Source organism: Lonchura striata, unplaced genomic scaffold (genome assembly GCF_046129695.1).
Source record: "Lonchura striata isolate bLonStr1 unplaced genomic scaffold, bLonStr1.mat Scaffold_82, whole genome shotgun sequence".
Taxonomy (NCBI): domain Eukaryota; kingdom Metazoa; phylum Chordata; class Aves; order Passeriformes; family Estrildidae; genus Lonchura; species Lonchura striata.
Genome location: NW_027461187.1, coordinates 282,105 through 300,344, shown reverse-complemented (window position 1 = coordinate 300,344; position 18,240 = coordinate 282,105).

Sequence of the window (18,240 nt, the reverse complement as noted above, 5' to 3'; positions counted from 1 at the left end):
ATTGTTGTCTGTTTTATAGTTATGTGCTGTTAAATTATACTCTTATAAGAAGTTTTTAAATCGCACAAGCCAGCAACAGCGACTGCAACAGCATGTCAAAGCCACCTGGACAAGAGAGGGAGGACTTTATTTACAAGCGAACGAAAGTGGCCAGCCCAGAGAGGGATCATGCATCAAGGTTGTCCGAGAAACACCCGGACGATAAATACACGATAAATATCCAAGACCGAGATAGTCAGAGCCATCAGGGAGGTACATCTCAAATCCGAATTCCGGGACTGCAAACACAGGTGTTCATCACTCTCCGGACACGTATTGTTCAACTTGCCACAGAGAAAAGAACTCCACATGAATACATGCACTTTGAAAAGGAAGAAAGGGGACTCTGGCTCAGGCAAGGAAAATCGTATAAAAATGGGTCAGACAGGACGGTCGGTGTGAAGCATAGAGGACCCTCTGCTGCAGCTGTCCAACCTGTGTCTCACCCGGTGGCAATCCCGGGCTCCACATTGACTTTTTTTTATAGTGGCTTTTTTTCATTTTTCTCAAAGTTTATATTTGGTACACTTAATAACTTTTATTAAATTAAAAATTAATAACTTGGAGCCTTGCATTTCTAAGATGTTTATCACATTCGGTTTCTCATGATAAGCCTATCTACTTCTGCTAATTCTGAGATGGGGAAAATGAACTGTCATGATTCCCGCTTGCACTAAAGGATTGTGACACGGGCTGACTTTGTGATGCCAGAGTCTTCTGTGCCATCACAGCGCAACTGTATGACATCCCAGAGTGATGGAGCAGCACTGGCTCTGTGACATCACAAGGGGGATTTGTGAGATCTCAGGGTGGGCTGTGACATCCCAGGAGGCAGTGTGACATCTCAGGGGCTCTGTGACCTTACTGGGGAGGTCACTTCAAGCCAGCTCCCACTCACAGTTCCTCCCAGAGAAGTCCAAAGCTGCTCGTGCCCGGTGGCATCCCGTGTCCCTCTGGGTCCCCCTGCCCCTGGCGCTGCAGCCTCCCGCTGAGGATGTTCGAGGAGATCAAGCCCAGAGCCTGACACGGGGACAGGGGCTCAGGGCCGTCACAGTTGGAACAGGGAGACAGGGACCCCCTAGCAGCATCCCTGTGCCCCCAGGGCCAGAGCTTGGCCAGGGCTCCTTCACCCTCTTATGAAGGAGGGCTTGAGAGCACTTTAAAAATCCCCAGCAGGGGAGTAGCATAAAACAGCTTTAAGATTAAGTGACAGCACCACAGAGTTCCTTGGCAAGAGTCACTCTGCTCCTGACTGGACACTTCAGGCACACCAAGGAAACAAAGCAACAACAAAACCAAACAAAATCCAGGCAATCAAACCAAAAAGGAGTCAAGAACTGTCCCGGTGTCTGTGTGTCTCTGTGTGTTTGTCTGTGTGTGTGTGTGTGGGTGTGTGTGTGTGTGTGACGAAAGGACAGTGAGGGCAAGGATAAAAGGAATACAGCCTAAAAACTAAACAGAGCTGTGGAATAACACTTAACAATATTCAACTTTGCTTATAACTTCTATTAAGCTTCACAAATTAGCAAAAGAACAACTTTTAGCAGCATTTAACTTTGCTTACAGCTTGTGACTTTGTCGCTATAAGACACGTGAAAGCACGACGCGAGCCACCTGCTATTTTCAAGGTAAAGAGAAAAGTTTATTCTCTGACTCCAACTTTTATACTTTCCCAAAGGTGACATTGGATTGGAGAGTGAATGGGCCACCTGTCCAAAGACATTGGACAAAGCACTAGTACATCAAGTTTGTCCAGCCCCATAAAAGATTGTAAACAATATGTTGTTGACAGAAATTGTGTGGGAAGGTTCTCCAACAGAATGGAAACTCAGAAGGCTTTAGAAAATCTTAAGAATCAGGGTGACATGACTTAACCTTACTTGCAGGCCTGACTGGCTCAGCTATCCAAGGCAATCAAAGCCCTCAGAGAGCAGCATTTCTGCCACATTTCCCTGAGCACAGGCACTCCTGTGTGCACACAGACACAAAGAGTCACTACAAGGCACCTGTGAGAAATTCCCCTGAGCAAAGGGAAATGTTCCCTGTGGAGGCTTTGGCATCTCCCCAGGGGATGAAGGGTTGAGCCTGGAGCAGACAGTGTCTGTGATGAGCTCCAGAGGAGCTGAGCCCAGGGGCTGCTGGCCAAGGCCCTGGCCCAGTGAGCATTTCTCAGCTGGCAGGGCGGCCTGAGAAGGGGAGAGGGGAATGCACCAGACCAGGAACCATGGAACCAAGGGACCATTGTTACACTGTGGGGCCATGTGAGAAGAAGTGACCATTGGGACACTGTGGGGCCTTGTGAGACCAAGGGACCATTGGGACACTGTGGGACCATGTGAGATCAAGGGACCATTGGGATACTGTGAGTCCTCATGGATTCATGGACACCACTGTGACATTGCAGGGCCTCATGGAAGCAAGGGGACCCTAGTGACGCCGTGTGCCTCAGTGGAATGTAGGCATCATTGTGACACTGTGAGGCCCCATCCAGCCAAGGCTCCATTGGGACACTGCGAGACCCCACGGAAACAAAGCTCCAGGGTAACACAGAGAGGCTGCCTGTAATCAGTGCTCCATTGTGACCCTGTGGAGCCAAAGGAGAGCGTTGTGACACTGCAAAGCCCCATGGTCCATTGGTCCAAAGGTCCATTGTGACATTGCAGGACTCATGGAACAGAGGAGTCACATGACACTATGGGGCCTGTGGAACCATGGAGAACATTGTGACACTGCAAGGCCTCAAGGAATCATTAGGACTGTTATATGTCTATAGGATAATTCGTGCAAATAAAATTGTTGTCTATTTTATAGTTATGTGCTGTTAAATTATACTCTTATAAGAAGTTTTTAAATCGCACAAGCCAGCAACAGCGACTGCAACACCATGTGAAAGCCACCTGGACAAGAGAGGGAGGACTTTATTTACAAGCGAACGAAAGTGGCCAGCCCAGAGAGGGATCATGCATCAAGGTTGTCCGAGAAACACCCGGACGATAAATACACGATAAATATCCAAGACTGAGATAGTCAGAGCCATCAGGGAGGTACATCTCAAATCCGAATTCCGGGACTGCAAACACAGGTGTTCATCACTCTCCGGACACGTATTGTTCAACTTGCCACAGAGAAAAGAACTCCACATGAATACATGCACTTTGAAAAGGAAGAAAGGGGACTCTGGCTCAGGCAAGGAAAATCGTATAAAAATGGGTCAGACAGGACGGTCGGTGTGAAGCATAGAGGACCCTCTGCTGCAGCTGTCCAACCTGTGTCTCACCCGGTGGCAATCCCGGGCTCCACATTGACTTTTTTTTATAGTGGCTTTTTTTCATTTTTCTCAAAGTTTATATTTGGTACACTTAATAACTTTTATTAAATTAAAAATTAATAACTTGGAGCCTTGCATTTCTAACATGTTTATCACATTCGGTTTCTCATGATAAGCCTATCTACTTCTGCTAATTCTGAGATGGGGAAAATGAACTGTCATGATTCCCGCTTGCACTAAAGGATTGTGACACGGGCTGACTTTGTGATGCCAGAGTCTTCTGTGCCATCACAGCGCAACTGTATGACATCCCAGAGTGATGGAGCAGCACTGGCTCTGTGACATCACAAGGGGGATTTGTGAGATCTCAGGGTGGGCTGTGACATCCCAGGAGGCAGTGTGACATCTCAGGGGCTCTGTGACCTTACTGGGGAGGTCACTTCAAGCCAGCTCCCACTCACAGTTCCTCCCAGAGAAATCTAAAGCTGCTCCTGCCCGGTGGCATCCCGTGTCCCTCTGGGTCCCCCTGCCCCTGGCGCTGCAGCCTCCCGCTGAGGATGTTCGAGGAGATCAAGCCCAGAGCCTGACATGGGGACAGGGGCTCAGGGCCGTCACAGTTGGAACAGGGAGACAGGGACCCCCTAGCAGCATCCCTGTGCCCCCAGGGCCAGAGCTTGGCCAGGGCTCCTTCACCCTCTTATGAAGGAGGGCTTGAGAGCACTTTAAAAATCCCCAGCAGGGGAGTAGCATAAAACAGCTTTAAGATTAAGTGACAGCACCACAGAGTTCCTTGGCAAGAGTCACTCTGCTCCTGACTGGACACTTCAGGCACACCAAGGAAACAAAGCAACAACAAAACCAAACAAAATCCAGGCAATCAAACCAAAAAGGAGTCAAGAACTGTCCCGGTGTCTGTGTGTCTCTGTGTGTTTGTGTGTGTGTGTGTGTGTGTGGGTGTGTGTGTGTGTGTGACGAAAGGACAGTGAGGGCAAGGATAAAAGGAATACAGCCTAAAAACTAAACAGAGCTGTGGAATAACACTTAACAATATTCAACTTTGCTTATAACTTCTATTAAGCTTCACAAATTAGCAAAAGAACAACTTTTAGCAGCATTTAACTTTCCTTACAGCTTGTGACTTTGTCGCTATAAGACACGTGAAAGCACGACGCGAGCCACCTGCTATTTTCAAGGTAAAGAGAAAAGTTTATTCTCTGACTCCAACTTTTATACTTTCCCAAAGGTGACATTGGATTGGAGAGTGAATGGGCCACCTGTCCAAAGACATTGGACAAAGCACTAGTACATCAAGTTTGTCCAGCCCCATAAAAGATTGTAAACAATATGTTGTTGACAGAAATTGTGTGGGAAGGTTCTCCAACAGAATGGAAACTCAGAAGGCTTTAGAAAATCTTAAGAATCAGGGTGACATGACTTAACCTTACTTGCAGGCCTGACTGGCTCAGCTATCCAAGGCAATCAAAGCCCTCAGAGAGCAGCATTTCTGCCACATTTCCCTGAGCACAGGCACTCCTGTGTGCACACAGACACAAAGAGTCACTACAAGGCACCTGTGAGAAATTCCCCTGAGCAAAGGGAAATGTTCCCTGTGGAGGCTTTGGCATCTCCCCAGGGGATGAAGGGTTGAGCCTGGAGCAGACAGTGTCTGTGATGAGCTCCAGAGGAGCTGAGCCCAGGGGCTGCTGGCCAAGGCCCAGGCCCAGTGAGCATTTCTCAGCTGGCAGGGCGGCCTGAGAAGGGGAAAGGGGAATGCACCAGACCAGGAACCATGGAACCAAGGGACCATTGTTACACTGTGGGGCCATGTGAGAAGAAGTGACCATTGGGACACTGTGGGGCCTTGTGAGACCAAGGGACCATTGGGACACTGTGGGACCATGTGAGATCAAGGGACCATTGGGATACTGTGAGTCCTCATGGATTCATGGACACCACTGTGACATTGCTGGGCCTCATGGAAGCAAGGGGACCCTAGTGACGCCGTGTGCCTCAGTGGAATGTAGGCATCATTGTGACACTGTGAGGCCCCATCCAGCCAAGGCTCCATTGGGACACTGCGAGACCCCACGGAAACAAAGCTCCAGGGTAACACAGAGAGGCTGCCTGTAATCAGTGCTCCATTGTGACCCTGTGGAGCCAAAGGAGAGCGTTGTGACACTGCAAAGCCCCATGGTCCATTGGTCCAAAGGTCCATTGTGACATTGCAGGACTCATGGAACAGAGGAGTCACATGACACTATGGGGCCTGTGGAACCATGGAGAACATTGTGACACTGCAAGGCCTCAAGGAATCATTAGGACTGTTATATGTCTATAGGATAATTCGTGCAAATAAAATTGTTGTCTATTTTATAGTTATGTGCTGTTAAATTATACTCTTATAAGAAGTTTTTAAATCGCACAAGCCAGCAACAGCGACTGCAACACCATGTGAAAGCCACCTGGACAAGAGAGGGAGGACTTTATTTACAAGCGAACGAAAGTGGCCAGCCCAGAGAGGGATCATGCATCAAGGTTGTCCGAGAAACACCCGGACGATAAATACACGATAAATATCCAAGACCGAGATAGTCAGAGCCATCAGGGAGGTACATCTCAAATCCGAATTCCGGGACTGCAAACACAGGTGTTCATCACTCTCCGGACACGTATTGTTCAACTTGCCACAGAGAAAAGAACTCCACATGAATACATGCACTTTGAAAAGGAAGAAAGGGGACTCTGGCTCAGGCAAGGAAAATCGTATAAAAATGGGTCAGACAGGACGGTCGGTGTGAAGCATAGAGGACCCTCTGCTGCAGCTGTCCAACCTGTGTCTCACCCGGTGGCAATCCCGGGCTCCACATTGACCTTTTTTTATAGTGGCTTTTTTTCATTTTTCTCAAAGTTTATATTTGGTACACTTAATAACTTTTATTAAATTAAAAATTAATAACTTGGAGCCTTGCATTTCTAAGATGTTTATCACATTCGGTTTCTCATGATAAGCCTATCTACTTCTGCTAATTCTGAGATGGGGAAAATGAACTGTCATGATTCCCGCTTGCACTAAAGGATTGTGACACGGGCTGACTTTGTGATGCCAGAGTCTTCTGTGCCATCACAGCGCAACTGTATGACATCCCAGAGTGATGGAGCAGCACTGGCTCTGTGACATCACAAGGGGGATTTGTGAGATCTCAGGGTGGGCTGTGACATCCCAGGAGGCAGTGTGACATCTCAGGGGCTCTGTGACCTTACTGGGGAGGTCACTTCAAGCCAGCTCCCACTCACAGTTCCTCCCAGAGAAGTCCAAAGCTGCTCGTGCCCGGTGGCATCCCGTGTCCCTCTGGGTCCCCCTGCCCCTGGCGCTGCAGCCTCCCGCTGAGGATGTTCGAGGAGATCAAGCCCAGAGCCTGACACGGGGACAGGGGCTCAGGGCCGTCACAGTTGGAACAGGGAGACAGGGACCCCCTAGCAGCATCCCTGTGCCCCCAGGGCCAGAGCTTGGCCAGGGCTCCTTCACCCTCTTATGAAGGAGGGCTTGAGAGCACTTTAAAAATCCCCAGCAGGGGAGTAGCATAAAACAGCTTTAAGATTAAGTGACAGCACCACAGAGTTCCTTGGCAAGAGTCACTCTGCTCCTGACTGGACACTTCAGGCACACCAAGGAAACAAAGCAACAACAAAACCAAACAAAATCCAGGCAATCAAACCAAAAAGGAGTCAAGAACTGTCCCGGTGTCTGTGTGTCTCTGTGTGTTTGTGTGTGTGTGTGTGTGTGTGTGTGTGTGTGTGTGTGTGTGTGTGTGTGTGTGACGAAAGGACAGTGAGGGCAAGGATAAAAGGAATACAGCCTAAAAGCTAAACAGAGCTGTGGAATAACACTTAACAATATTCAACTTTGCTTATAACTTCTATTAAGCTTCACAAATTAGCAAAAGAGCAACTCTTAGCAGCATTTAACTTTGCTTACAGCTTGTGACTTTGTCGCTATAAGACACGTGAAAGCACGACGCGAGCCACCTGCTATTTTCAAGGTAAAGAGAAAAGTTTATTCTCTGACTCCAACTTTTATACTTTCCCAAAGGTGACATTGGATTGGAGAGTGAATGGGCCACCTGTCCAAAGACATTGGACAAAGCACTAGTACATCAAGTTTGTCCAGCCCCATAAAAGATTGTAAACAATATGTTGTTGACAGAAATTGTGTGGGAAGGTTCTCCAACAGAATGGAAACTCAGAAGGCTTTAGAAAATCTTAAGAATCAGGGTGACATGACTTAACCTTACTTGCAGGCCTGACTGGCTCAGCTATCCAAGGCAATCAAAGCCCTCAGAGAGCAGCATTTCTGCCACATTTCCCTGAGCACAGGCACTCCTGTGTGCACACAGACACAAAGAGTCACTACAAGGCACCTGTGAGAAATTCCCCTGAGCAAAGGGAAATGTTCCCTGTGGAGGCTTTGGCATCTCCCCAGGGGATGAAGGGTTGAGCCTGGAGCAGACAGTGTCTGTGATGAGCTCCAGAGGAGCTGAGCCCAGGGGCTGCTGGCCAAGGCCCAGGCCCAGTGAGCATTTCTCAGCTGGCAGGGCGGCCTGAGAAGGGGAAAGGGGAATGCACCAGACCAGGAACCATGGAACCAAGGGACCATTGTTACACTGTGGGGCCATGTGAGAAGAAGTGACCATTGGGACACTGTGGGGCCTTGTGAGACCAAGGGACCATTGGGACACTGTGGGACCATGTGAGATCAAGAGACCATTGGGATACTGTGAGTCCTCATGGATTCATGGACACCACTGTGACATTGCTGGGCCTCATGGAAGCAAGGGGACCCTAGTGACGCCGTGTGCCTTAGTGGAATGTAGGCATCATTGTGACACTGTGAGGCCCCATCCAGCCAAGGCTCCATTGGGACACTGCGAGACCCCACGGAAACAAAGCTCCAGGGTAACACAGAGAGGCTGCCTGTAATCAGTGCTCCATTGTGACCCTGTGGAGCCAAAGGAGAGCGTTGTGACACTGCAAAGCCCCATGGTCCATTGGTCCAAAGGTCCATTGTGACATTGCAGGACTCATGGAACAGAGGAGTCACATGACACTGTGGGGCCTGTGGAACCATGGAGAACATTGTGACACTGCAAGGCCTCAAGGAATCATTAGGACTGTTATATGTCTATAGGATAATTCGTGCAAATAAAATTGTTGTATATTTTATAGTTATGTGCTGTTAAATTATACTCTTATAAGAAGTTTTTAAATCGCACAAGCCAGCAACAGCGACTGCAACAGCATGTCAAAGCCACCTGGACGAGAGAGGGAGGACTTTATTTACAAGCGAACGAAAGTGGCCAGCCCAGAGAGGGATCATGCATCAAGGTTGTCCGAGAAACACCCGGACGATAAATACACGATAAATATCCGAGACCGAGATAGTCAGAGCCATCAGGGAGGTACATCTCAAATCCGAATTCCGGGACTGCAAACACAGGTGTTCATCACTCTCCGGACACGTATTGTTCAACTTGCCACAGAGAAAAGAACTCCACATGAATACATGCACTTTGAAAAGGAAGAAAGGGGACTCTGGCTCAGGCAAGGAAAATCGTATAAAAATGGGTCAGACAGGACGGTCGGTGTGAAGCATAGAGGACCCTCTGCTGCAGCTGTCCAACCTGTGTCTCACCCGGTGGCAATCCCGGGCTCCACATTGACTTTTTTTTATAGTGGCTTTTTTTCATTTTTCTCAAAGTTTATATTTGGTACACTTAATAACTTTTATTAAATTAAAAATTAATAACTTGGAGCCTTGCATTTCTAAGATGTTTATCACATTCGGTTTCTCATGATAAGCCTATCTACTTCTGCTAATTCTGAGATGGGGAAAATGAACTGTCATGATTCCCGCTTGCACTAAAGGATTGTGACACGGGCTGACTTTGTGATGCCAGAGTCTTCTGTGCCATCACAGCGCAACTGTATGACATCCCAGAGTGATGGAGCAGCACTGGCTCTGTGACATCACAAGGGGGATTTGTGAGATCTCAGGGTGGGCTGTGACATCCCAGGAGGCAGTGTGACATCTCAGGGGCTCTGTGACCTTACTGGGGAGGTCACTTCAAGCCAGCTCCCACTCACAGTTCCTCCCAGAGAAGTCCAAAGCTGCTCGTGCCCGGTGGCATCCCGTGTCCCTCTGGGTCCCCCTGCCCCTGGCGCTGCAGCCTCCCGCTGAGGATGTTCGAGGAGATCAAGCCCAGAGCCTGACACGGGGACAGGGGCTCAGGGCCGTCACAGTTGGAACAGGGAGACAGGGACCCCCTAGCAGCATCCCTGTGCCCCCAGGGCCAGAGCTTGGCCAGGGCTCCTTCACCCTCTTATGAAGGAGGGCTTGAGAGCACTTTAAAAATCCCCAGCAGGGGAGTAGCATAAAACAGCTTTAAGATTAAGTGACAGCACCACAGAGTTCCTTGGCAAGAGTCACTCTGCTCCTGACTGGACACTTCAGGCACACCAAGGAAACAAAGCAACAACAAAACCAAACAAAATCCAGGCAATCAAACCAAAAAGGAGTCAAGAACTGTCCCGGTGTCTGTGTGTCTCTGTGTGTTTGTGTGTGTGTGTGTGTGTGGGTGTGTGTGTGTGTGTGACGAAAGGACAGTGAGGGCAAGGATAAAAGGAATACAGCCTAAAAACTAAACAGAGCTGTGGAATAACACTTAACAATATTCAACTTTGCTTATAACTTCTATTAAGCTTCACAAATTAGCAAAAGAACAACTTTTAGCAGCATTTAACTTTGCTTACAGCTTGTGACTTTGTCGCTATAAGACACGTGAAAGCACGACGCGAGCCACCTGCTATTTTCAAGGTAAAGAGAAAAGTTTATTCTCTGACTCCAACTTTTATACTTTCCCAAAGGTGACATTGGATTGGAGAGTGAATGGGCCACCTGTCCAAAGACATCGGACAAAGCACTAGTACATCAAGTTTGTCCAGCCCCATAAAAGATTGTAAACAATATGTTGTTGACAGAAATTGTGTGGGAAGGTTCTCCAACAGAATGGAAACTCAGAAGGCTTTAGAAAATCTTAAGAATCAGGGTGACATGACTTAACCTTACTTGCAGGCCTGACTGGCTCAGCTATCCAAGGCAATCAAAGCCCTCAGAGAGCAGCATTTCTGCCACATTTCCCTGAGCACAGGCACTCCTGTGTGCACACAGACACAAAGAGTCACTACAAGGCACCTGTGAGAAATTCCCCTGAGCAAAGGGAAATGTTCCCTGTGGAGGCTTTGGCATCTCCCCAGGGGATGAAGGGTTGAGCCTGGAGCAGACAGTGTCTGTGATGAGCTCCAGAGGAGCTGAGCCCAGGGGCTGCTGGCCAAGGCCCAGGCCCAGTGAGCATTTCTCAGCTGGCAGGGCGGCCTGAGAAGGGGAAAGGGGAATGCACCAGACCAGGAACCATGGAACCAAGGGACCATTGTTACACTGTGGGGCCATGTGAGAAGAAGTGACCATTGGGACACTGTGGGGCCTTGTGAGACCAAGGGACCATTGGGACACTGTGGGACCATGTGAGATCAAGAGACCATTGGGATACTGTGAGTCCTCATGGATTCATGGACACCACTGTGACATTGCTGGGCCTCATGGAAGCAAGGGGACCCTAGTGACGCCGTGTGCCTTAGTGGAATGTAGGCATCATTGTGACACTGTGAGGCCCCATCCAGCCAAGGCTCCATTGGGACACTGCGAGACCCCACGGAAACAAAGCTCCAGGGTAACACAGAGAGGCTGCCTGTAATCAGTGCTCCATTGTGACCCTGTGGAGCCAAAGGAGAGCGTTGTGACACTGCAAAGCCCCATGGTCCATTGGTCCAAAGGTCCATTGTGACATTGCAGGACTCATGGAACAGAGGAGTCACATGACACTGTGGGGCCTGTGGAACCATGGAGAACATTGTGACACTGCAAGGCCTCAAGGAATCATTAGGACTGTTATATGTCTATAGGATAATTCGTGCAAATAAAATTGTTGTATATTTTATAGTTATGTGCTGTTAAATTATACTCTTATAAGAAGTTTTTAAATCGCACAAGCCAGCAACAGCGACTGCAACAGCATGTCAAAGCCACCTGGACGAGAGAGGGAGGACTTTATTTACAAGCGAACGAAAGTGGCCAGCCCAGAGAGGGATCATGCATCAAGGTTGTCCGAGAAACACCCGGACGATAAATACACGATAAATATCCGAGACCGAGATAGTCAGAGCCATCAGGGAGGTACATCTCAAATCCGAATTCCGGGACTGCAAACACAGGTGTTCATCACTCTCCGGACACGTATTGTTCAACTTGCCACAGAGAAAAGAACTCCACATGAATACATGCACTTTGAAAAGGAAGAAAGGGGACTCTGGCTCAGGCAAGGAAAATCGTATAAAAATGGGTCAGACAGGACGGTCAGTGTGAAGCATAGAGGACCCTCTGCTGCAGCTGTCCAACCTGTGTCTCACCCGGTGGCAATCCCGGGCTCCACATTGACTTTTTTTTATAGTGGCTTTTTTTCATTTTTCTCAAAGTTTATATTTGGTACACTTAATAACTTTTATTAAATTAAAAATTAATAACTTGGAGCCTTGCATTTCTAAGATGTTTATCACATTCGGTTTCTCATGATAAGCCTATCTACTTCTGCTAATTCTGAGATGGGGAAAATGAACTGTCATGATTCCCGCTTGCACTAAAGGATTGTGACACGGGCTGACTTTGTGATGCCAGAGTCTTCTGTGCCATCACAGCGCAACTGTATGACATCCCAGAGTGATGGAGCAGCACTGGCTCTGTGACATCACAAGGGGGATTTGTGAGATCTCAGGGTGGGCTGTGACATCCCAGGAGGCAGTGTGACATCTCAGGGGCTCTGTGACCTTACTGGGGAGGTCACTTCAAGCCAGCTCCCACTCACAGTTCCTCCCAGAGAAGTCCAAAGCTGCTCGTGCCCGGTGGCATCCCGTGTCCCTCTGGGTCCCCCTGCCCCTGGCGCTGCAGCCTCCCGCTGAGGATGTTCGAGGAGATCAAGCCCAGAGCCTGACACGGGGACAGGGGCTCAGGGCCGTCACAGTTGGAACAGGGAGACAGGGACCCCCTAGCAGCATCCCTGTGCCCCCAGGGCCAGAGCTTGGCCAGGGCTCCTTCACCCTCTTATGAAGGAGGGCTTGAGAGCACTTTAAAAATCCCCAGCAGGGGAGTAGCATAAAACAGCTTTAAGATTAAGTGACAGCACCACAGAGTTCCTTGGCAAGAGTCACTCTGCTCCTGACTGGACACTTCAGGCACACCAAGGAAACAAAGCAACAACAAAACCAAACAAAATCCAGGCAATCAAACCAAAAAGGAGTCAAGAACTGTCCCGGTGTCTGTGTGTCTCTGTGTGTTTGTGTGTGTGTGTGTGTGTGGGTGTGTGTGTGTGTGTGACGAAAGGACAGTGAGGGCAAGGATAAAAGGAATACAGCCTAAAAACTAAACAGAGCTGTGGAATAACACTTAACAATATTCAACTTTGCTTATAACTTCTATTAAGCTTCACAAATTAGCAAAAGAACAACTTTTAGCAGCATTTAACTTTGCTTACAGCTTGTGACTTTGTCGCTATAAGACACGTGAAAGCACGACGCGAGCCACCTGCTATTTTCAAGGTAAAGAGAAAAGTTTATTCTCTGACTCCAACTTTTATACTTTCCCAAAGGTGACATTGGATTGGAGAGTGAATGGGCCACCTGTCCAAAGACATCGGACAAAGCACTAGTACATCAAGTTTGTCCAGCCCCATAAAAGATTGTAAACAATATGTTGTTGACAGAAATTGTGTGGGAAGGTTCTCCAACAGAATGGAAACTCAGAAGGCTTTAGAAAATCTTAAGAATCAGGGTGACATGACTTAACCTTACTTGCAGGCCTGACTGGCTCAGCTATCCAAGGCAATCAAAGCCCTCAGAGAGCAGCATTTCTGCCACATTTCCCTGAGCACAGGCACTCCTGTGTGCACACAGACACAAAGAGTCACTACAAGGCACCTGTGAGAAATTCCCCTGAGCAAAGGGAAATGTTCCCTGTGGAGGCTTTGGCATCTCCCCAGGGGATGAAGGGTTGAGCCTGGAGCAGACAGTGTCTGTGATGAGCTCCAGAGGAGCTGAGCCCAGGGGCTGCTGGCCAAGGCCCAGGCCCAGTGAGCATTTCTCAGCTGGCAGGGCGGCCTGAGAAGGGGAAAGGGGAATGCACCAGACCAGGAACCATGGAACCAAGGGACCATTGTTACACTGTGGGGCCATGTGAGAAGAAGTGACCATTGGGACACTGTGGGGCCTTGTGAGACCAAGGGACCATTGGGACACTGTGGGACCATGTGAGATCAAGAGACCATTGGGATACTGTGAGTCCTCATGGATTCATGGACACCACTGTGACATTGCTGGGCCTCATGGAAGCAAGGGGACCCTAGTGACGCCGTGTGCCTTAGTGGAATGTAGGCATCATTGTGACACTGTGAGGCCCCATCCAGCCAAGGCTCCATTGGGACACTGCGAGACCCCACGGAAACAAAGCTCCAGGGTAACACAGAGAGGCTGCCTGTAATCAGTGCTCCATTGTGACCCTGTGGAGCCAAAGGAGAGCGTTGTGACACTGCAAAGCCCCATGGTCCATTGGTCCAAAGGTCCATTGTGACATTGCAGGACTCATGGAACAGAGGAGTCACATGACACTGTGGGGCCTGTGGAACCATGGAGAACATTGTGACACTGCAAGGCCTCAAGGAATCATTAGGACTGTTATATGTCTATAGGATAATTCGTGCAAATAAAATTGTCGTCTATTTTATAGTTATGTGCTGTTAAATTATACTCTTATAAGAAGTTTTTAAATCGCACAAGCCAGCAACAGCGACTGCAACACCATGTCAAAGCCACCTGGACGAGAGAGGGAGGACTTTATTTACAAGCGAACGAAAGTGGCCAGCCCAGAGAGGGATCATGCATCAAGGTTGTCCGAGAAACACCCGGACGATAAATACACGATAAATATCCGAGACCGAGATAGTCAGAGCCATCAGGGAGGTACATCTCAAATCCGAATTCCGGGACTGCAAACACAGGTGTTCATCACTCTCCGGACACGTATTGTTCAACTTGCCACAGAGAAAAGAACTCCACATGAATACATGCACTTTGAAAAGGAAGAAAGGGGACTCTGGCTCAGGCAAGGAAAATCGTATAAAAATGGGTCAGACAGGACGGTCGGTGTGAAGCATAGAGGACCCTCTGCTGCAGCTGTCCAACCTGTGTCTCACCCGGTGGCAATCCCGGGCTCCACATTGACTTTTTTTTATAGTGGCTTTTTTTCATTTTTCTCAAAGTTTATATTTGGTACACTTAATAACTTTTATTAAATTAAAAATTAATAACTTGGAGCCTTGCATTTCTAAGATGTTTATCACATTCGGTTTCTCATGATAAGCCTATCTACTTCTGCTAATTCTGAGATGGGGAAAATGAACTGTCATGATTCCCGCTTGCACTAAAGGATTGTGACACGGGCTGACTTTGTGATGCCAGAGTCTTCTGTGCCATCACAGCGCAACTGTATGACATCCCAGAGTGATGGAGCAGCACTGGCTCTGTGACATCACAAGGGGGATTTGTGAGATCTCAGGGTGGGCTGTGACATCCCAGGAGGCAGTGTGACATCTCAGGGGCTCTGTGACCTTACTGGGGAGGTCACTTCAAGCCAGCTCCCACTCACAGTTCCTCCCAGAGAAGTCCAAAGCTGCTCGTGCCCGGTGGCATCCCGTGTCCCTCTGGGTCCCCCTGCCCCTGGCGCTGCAGCCTCCCGCTGAGGATGTTCGAGGAGATCAAGCCCAGAGCCTGACACGGGGACAGGGGCTCAGGGCCGTCACAGTTGGAACAGGGAGACAGGGACCCCCTAGCAGCATCCCTGTGCCCCCAGGGCCAGAGCTTGGCCAGGGCTCCTTCACCCTCTTATGAAGGAGGGCTTGAGAGCACTTTAAAAATCCCCAGCAGGGGAGTAGCATAAAACAGCTTTAAGATTAAGTGACAGCACCACAGAGTTCCTTGGCAAGAGTCACTCTGCTCCTGACTGGACACTTCAGGCACACCAAGGAAACAAAGCAACAACAAAACCAAACAAAATCCAGGCAATCAAACCAAAAAGGAGTCAAGAACTGTCCCGGTGTCTGTGTGTCTCTGTGTGTTTGTGTGTGTGTGTGTGTGTGGGTGTGTGTGTGTGTGTGACGAAAGGACAGTGAGGGCAAGGATAAAAGGAATACAGCCTAAAAACTAAACAGAGCTGTGGAATAACACTTAACAATATTCAACTTTGCTTATAACTTCTATTAAGCTTCACAAATTAGCAAAAGAACAACTTTTAGCAGCATTTAACTTTGCTTACAGCTTGTGACTTTGTCGCTATAAGACACGTGAAAGCACGACGCGAGCCACCTGCTATTTTCAAGGTAAAGAGAAAAGTTTATTCTCTGACTCCAACTTTTATACTTTCCCAAAGGTGACATTGGATTGGAGAGTGAATGGGCCACCTGTCCAAAGACATCGGACAAAGCACTAGTACATCAAGTTTGTCCAGCCCCATAAAAGATTGTAAACAATATGTTGTTGACAGAAATTGTGTGGGAAGGTTCTCCAACAGAATGGAAACTCAGAAGGCTTTAGAAAATCTTAAGAATCAGGGTGACATGACTTAACCTTACTTGCAGGCCTGACTGGCTCAGCTATCCAAGGCAATCAAAGCCCTCAGAGAGCAGCATTTCTGCCACATTTCCCTGAGCACAGGCACTCCTGTGTGCACACAGACACAAAGAGTCACTACAAGGCACCTGTGAGAAATTCCCCTGAGCAAAGGGAAATGTTCCCTGTGGAGGCTTTGGCATCTCCCCAGGGGATGAAGGGTTGAGCCTGGAGCAGACAGTGTCTGTGATGAGCTCCAGAGGAGCTGAGCCCAGGGGCTGCTGGCCAAGGCCCAGGCCCAGTGAGCATTTCTCAGCTGGCAGGGCGGCCTGAGAAGGGGAAAGGGGAATGCACCAGACCAGGAACCATGGAACCAAGGGACCATTGTTACACTGTGGGGCCATGTGAGAAGAAGTGACCATTGGGACACTGTGGGGCCTTGTGAGACCAAGGGACCATTGGGACACTGTGGGACCATGTGAGATCAAGAGACCATTGGGATACTGTGAGTCCTCATGGATTCATGGACACCACTGTGACATTGCTGGGCCTCATGGAAGCAAGGGGACCCTAGTGACGCCGTGTGCCTTAGTGGAATGTAGGCATCATTGTGACACTGTGAGGCCCCATCCAGCCAAGGCTCCATTGGGACACTGCGAGACCCCACGGAAACAAAGCTCCAGGGTAACACAGAGAGGCTGCCTGTAATCAGTGCTCCATTGTGACCCTGTGGAGCCAAAGGAGAGTGTTGTGACACTGCAAAGCCCCATGGTCCATTGGTCCAAAGGTCCATTGTGACATTGCAGGACTCATGGAACAGAGGAGTCACATGACACTGTGGGGCCTGTGGAACCATGGAGAACATTGTGACACTGCAAGGCCTCAAGGAATCATTAGGACTGTTATATGTCTATAGGATAATTCGTGCAAATAAAATTGTCGTCTCTTTTATAGTTATGTGCTGTTAAATTATACTCTTATAAGAAGTTTTTAAATCGCACAAGCCAGCAACAGCGACTGCAACACCATGTCAAAGCCACCTGGACGAGAGAGGGAGGACTTTATTTACAAGCGAACGAAAGTGGCCAGCCCAGAGAGGGATCATGCATCAAGGTTGTCCGAGAAACACCCGGACGATAAATACACGATAAATATCCGAGACCGAGATAGTCAGAGCCATCAGGGAGGTACATCTCAAATCCGAATTCCGGGACTGCAAACACAGGTGTTCATCACTCTCCGGACACGTATTGTTCAACTTGCCACAGAGAAAAGAACTCCACATGAATACATGCACTTTGAAAAGGAAGAAAGGGGACTCTGGCTCAGGCAAGGAAAATCGTATAAAAATGGGTCAGACAGGACGGTCGGTGTGAAGCATAGAGGACCCTCTGCTGCAGCTGTCCAACCTGTGTCTCACCCGGTGGCAATCCCGGGCTCCACATTGACTTTTTTTTATAGTGGCTTTTTTTCATTTTTCTCAAAGTTTATATTTGGTACACTTAATAACTTTTATTAAATTAAAAATTAATAACTTGGAGCCTTGCATTTCTAAGATGTTTATCACATTCGGTTTCTCATGATAAGCCTATCTACTTCTGCTAATTCTGAGATGGGGAAAATGAACTGTCATGATTCCCGCTTGCACTAAAGGATTGTGACACGGGCTGACTTTGTGATGCCAGAGTCTTCTGTGCCATCACAGCGCAACTGTATGACATCCCAGAGTGATGGAGCAGCACTGGCTCTGTGACATCACAAGGGGGATTTGTGAGATCTCAGGGTGGGCTGTGACATCCCAGGAGGCAGTGTGACATCTCAGGGGCTCTGTGACCTTACTGGGGAGGTCACTTCAAGCCAGCTCCCACTCACAGTTCCTCCCAGAGAAGTCCAAAGCTGCTCGTGCCCGGTGGCATCCCGTGTCCCTCTGGGTCCCCCTGCCCCTGGCGCTGCAGCCTCCCGCTGAGGATGTTCGAGGAGATCAAGCCCAGAGCCTGACACGGGGACAGGGGCTCAGGGCCGTCACAGTTGGAACAGGGAGACAGGGACCCCCTAGCAGCATCCCTGTGCCCCCAGGGCCAGAGCTTGGCCAGGGCTCCTTCACCCTCTTATGAAGGAGGGCTTGAGAGCACTTTAAAAATCCCCAGCAGGGGAGTAGCATAAAACAGCTT